This window comes from Neltuma alba, unplaced genomic scaffold (assembly GCF_004799145.2).
Source record: "Neltuma alba isolate B1F8T4 unplaced genomic scaffold, ASM479914v2 tig00013139_pilon, whole genome shotgun sequence".
Lineage (NCBI taxonomy): Eukaryota > Viridiplantae > Streptophyta > Magnoliopsida > Fabales > Fabaceae > Neltuma > Neltuma alba.
The window spans coordinates 66,344-71,575 of record NW_021637455.1 but is presented as its reverse complement, the minus strand read 5'-3'; the positions used below and the strand labels follow the sequence as shown (position 1 = coordinate 71,575).

At 38.3% G+C, this 5,232-nt stretch overlaps 1 pseudogene; it reads right to left on the bottom strand.

The window, feature by feature from the left end:
- Nucleotides 1-367: 367 nt before the first annotated feature.
- LOC114734762 (calmodulin-binding receptor-like cytoplasmic kinase 3) lies at nucleotides 368-4,981 on the bottom strand (annotated as a pseudogene).
- Nucleotides 4,982-5,232: the final 251 nt, after the last annotated feature.

Below are 5,232 nucleotides of genomic sequence, written 5' to 3'. Positions count from 1 at the left end.
TTCCATTTCATTTATATCTTTGTACGACGAAAGGTATCTACTTATCAGGTTTCAAGCCTCCTTATGTAAAATTAAACTTTCATAATTCTTTGAGCATGATTGATCGGTGTCCACAATATATGAACCTATCGCTATGTTCGTCAATTTACAACTAATTTAGATTTGAGCTTCTGTTAGCCCTAAACTAAGGGAGCCTCCTACAGATGTTTTCATACGTAACAGCTGAATTGTAGCGTTCCACCATGCACCATAGCCCCATGCCCAAACAGCAGTATAAAAGCCATAACACTGACTGAAGCAAAATCTGGAACAAACGTTTGGAATCACGCACATCCAAAGTTAGCATGCAAGACAAGGAACCACGCCATAATCTCGCAGATACAATCATTTAAAGGAAGACCCAAATGAAAAACAAACTTCATTTCACAGCACAAAGAGGACAAGTTGTTCAGTTCACAGGTTGAAACAAAAAAGCAAAGAAGAAAAGAAAAGAAGTAAACAGCATCTAACTTTTTCACAGTATCAATCTCCAATTAACTTCAGAGGCTATGCTCTCCTTGAACCCTTGAGGTATTCTGCTCTTATGGTCCATAATTGCTGGACCACTGATTTCATGCCAGGTCGATCTGCTCGAACTGGTGCTGCACATTGAATTGCCAACTCGATCATCTTCATGACAACCTCTGTATTTACTCTTTCCTTCATTGCAGGATCCAGCAATGCGAGCACATTTCCTTCATCAAACCTCCTGAACGCCTGCAAATTGATCACTACCACATAACTTGAGTGCCCAAAAGCAAACCTAAGTTAGCTTTTTAAAAAAAAAAAAAAAAAAAGTGTTGAAACAGGCCAAACTAGGAAAACCAGAGATTTCACAAGTAATCAGTGTCCACGATACTCTCGTAGTAGTTTATTTAAGTCTCTACCAATATGCACATATAATGTTTTCGTCAAGAATTTCTTCCATTGATTGATTTTCACATCAAATGATGCATCCTTTTGAATTGAAGAAGTCTACCTAACCATGTCAATGATTCCCATCTGCCAAGAATACTATTTCATTTTTCTGATGTATTTCAAAGTTGAAACAGACAACAAGCACTTTAGGTTAAAAGAAAAACTGAGAGAAACAGAATGAGAAATTCATGTAAAATAAGAACAAGACATCAGTTTACCCATCGTAATGTAATCCGCTCTTCAACTGGTTTCTTCAACTCCACTGGACGGCGGCCTGTCACAATTTCTAGAAGCAAAATTCCAAATGAGTAAACATCACTCTTGGGAGTGAGTTGGTATGTCTTCATGTACTCAGGGTCCAAATAACCAACTGTTCCTTTTACTTTGGTTGAAACGTGTGTCTGATCAGAGTTTGTGGGACCAAGCTTCGCAAATCCAAAATCAGCAACTTTGGCTCTCATGCTTTCAGTCAGAAGAATGTTGGATGATTTCACATCCCGATGGATAATCTGCTTTTCTGTTCACAGATAAGAAAAATGTCAGTCATAAATTGACGGATTTATAAACATCCAAGACTCAAGTAACCTTTGGAATGGATATGTCAAAATGACATAATCATCAGTAACATAAAACATCCATAAAATTCACCCAAAAAAAAAAATCCATGACAATGCCCAAAAAAAGAAGTAAATAAAACATCTATTAATCAGGAACCTTAAGACATCTTCAGCATGCAGAGAAGGCAAACCTAAAAGGGAAAAGGAGGAAATTCACTGAAAGATACCAAAAGTCATGATTTGAACAATATCCTGACAATAGATAGCACTTCTCCAATATACAAACAGCATATGGTGATACTTAAAGTGATTATTTATGATTTAACACTTCACTGCACCCATTTATACTCCAGTCATCTGATAAAATTCTTGCCTTCGGCTTGTACACACAGAAGATTAAAAAAAAAAAAGTAGAATGGAGGGTTTTCTGACCTGCATATGTATGCAGATAGGTCAGGCCATGAGCAACATCAATAGCAATTTCAAGGCGCTGATTGAAATCTAGGATATTTCCACGTAGACCTGCCAGTAATATCAAGGGAATATTATAATGCTTCTATATCCAAAGATAATCATTGGACAAAAAAAGGGTGCAAGATCTTACCATCCAAATGTTCTCTAAGAGAACCATTTGCCACATACTCAGTAATAAGAAGGCGTTCATTTCCTTTGTCAATATAACCTAGTAGCTTCACCAAGTTTCGATGATCAATTTTGGCCAGGATTTCAACCTCACTGCTGAATTCAGTTCTCAAAGCCTCAAAAAGTTCCTATGCGATTAATTTAATATGGTCAACATAAAGAGAGGAGATACTTCAAACATCAAAGTTTAAAATGCAAAGTTAGTTTCCTGACGACCATGATTGATAGTATAAAAAACTCAAGCATCAAATGGCGAGAAATTAGATATAGTACACTTCCTAGAACTTTGAAGTGAAGATGGTTTGAACCACTCCAATCCAAAGGTTATTATTGGAAAAGGATGAGGAAGTCAATAATGCTGTAAAACAAATGGCTTTAAATTCAATAATGAAATGCAGTGCCTCAGCTATTCTGCTTTAGAAATGCCTGAGTGCAATTGTTAGCCATGAAACTACATTAACTTCCCCCCTATTTGAACCATGCAATACAAGGGCACAATGATTCACACTCGCACCTGACTTTATATAAAAAGCATTGGGTGACATGGTAACACTGACTCCTCACAACAAATAAAAAATCATCCCCAACCAGACTGGAGATCATTCCACATCAAATCAACTATAATTAGATAAATGATTTCCCTTATATTTTCATTGCGATCCCATAATAGTTGCATGCACGCCTGACTTAAAAAGATGGTTTTACCGAATTCAACATTCAGAGGTTAAAATTGGACAACGAAGTCCATAATGCAGTATAATTGAAATCCAATATCACTCGCAAAACAGAGCCCTAGAACTTTACTGCACAGAGCAGAGGCCCTATGGATTACAAGATCGTAATTTAATACTGCGCTATTCCTTACCCTTTTGGCACGTTTCACAGCCACAACCAATCCATCCTCAAGCTGAGCCCTGTAGACAGTTCCAAAACCACCTTCTCCTATTTGAAAAGTATCTGAGAAATTATGCGTAGCTCTTACAATTTGACTCAAGTTAAGATGTAGTGACCCAATTCTAGTTAGTTTTGGGGACAATGAGAATCTTAAAGGACTAGGTGGCGCACGAAGTGGACTCGCAGGCACCTTTTCAGACATAGCATTTACTTCAAAGGGGAAGCCGAATCAACTACAAAAGCAAAAATGTATATTATTTTGTTATTCAAATATCACAGGAGCAACAATCTAAAACAGTAAATATACAGATATATAAAGCAAAATGAAATCTTATAACAACAACGACAACAAACTATATCTATCAAATTGTCCACGTTGGTACACCCCAAAATCATAAATGTCAACTCACCTGAATGCGTGTCCTTGGTCAAATCAGCATGAGTAGCGGCTTTTCGTCTTCTCCCATAGATACAAGGACAGATAGCTGCACAACATACTAAGAAAGCTCCACCTGCTACTATACCAACATGAGGCACTGACACATTCTTGGAAACATTTTGGCGGGATTGAGATGTGGAATTATTGTTTAAATCCTTCTGCAGAAGTTTTCTTCCTGCCTTTGAAGGCAAATTAACTGCAAATAATAAAAGCCAAGTTAAATGTTAAAGAACAGTTGTTTCCAATTGTGAAATCTAACGCAGACCATACTCAAACTGTCAAACATATCCCTTATTGATCCATACCTGTAACAACATCCAAGGCACAGTTGCCACTTTCAAAGTAGTCCTTCAAATCACAACCATTGGCAATATACAGTTGGAGGGTCTTGCAGAAGGTAACTCTGTCCACTATATTATCGTTCATGTAGTAAAGTTCCTCGCCAGGAGAATATGAGTAAGCTACCCAATTAGGACCACAATCAGTTGACTGTAAGAAAGAACCAGCCGCGAAAATGCTAGGCAGTTGCAGCAATAGCGTCAAGAATAATGCGGGGATAGCCATACTTAACTAGATATTGTTATCCTTTTGCACTTTAGAGTACTAATAAATAGTAAAAGCATTTCTCTGTCAGCTGACAACCAGGAAGCAATATGGTTGTTGATACGTAGAATTACCCAGAATGAGCAGGAGACTCCTGATCAGGAAGAATATAAGAGTTGAAAAGTCCAAACTTAAGCCTTGAAGAATTTTTATCAGCTAAAACTTCAAACCCCAGTAACTTTCGGTTTCACATATTCATGACATTAAAAAAGAATAAGGTAAGTAAGTTGATATCAGAAAGATAGTCAGCTGAAACCAATTTTTAGGCCAATTCACCAAACTGAACAAGGGAAATAAGCCCAACTAATTTAACAGGCGATCGAAGACAAAACCGCGAATTGCCACACGAAAGGAGGTTTTAATTTCTCGCAATGGCCGCCAAGAACAAATAAAGCCCTCTGGAACCCAACGAGCATAGAGGAACCCGCAATTGAAATTCTGATAATGGAATAATAAAAGAGCTTAATAATTGAATTTCACGCCTGCGACGTTGTCTAGACAGCAACGTTCTTCAACGCACTCAGTGAATTCAATTCTTCGTAGTCCCCCCAAAATTCAAGCTATCCCTGAACACCCAATTCACCCAATTGAACCAGGAAAGAATAAAACCCAAAGCAACCAGTAACTACCACAGCTAGGAATCCAAACCACGTCAAGAATTATCAAATTCCACAACAACAAGCCACACCTAGTTCACCAAAACCTCGAATTCACACGATAAAACAAGCAAAATCCCCACTCAACACCAAGGAATTAAAGCTGATATGAAAAAGATCTGAGGAACGCTATTTCTGGGCCCAAATAGTTGAAAATGGGTTGAAGCGGAAAATATCATGAGCTGGAAGAGAGGGGGAGAAAGAGAGAGCCAACAAGAAAGGCGGCTAAGCGTGGGAGGATTTAAAAAAGATAAGTAAGTGGGGCTCCAAGGGAAGTGCGACACAAGGATGAAGAAGAGAGAGAACGCACACATGGAATATAGAGAGAGGGAGGGAGGGAGGGAGGGAGAAAGACCGGCGAAGCAAGCAATGGTGGACTGTGACGTAAACCCCATATCCGTCCTTGCGTATTTGTACATATATGTGTATCTATTATCTGGCTTCATAATTTGTCATCTTCTCCCCAACAGGTTTCGCTTTCGCA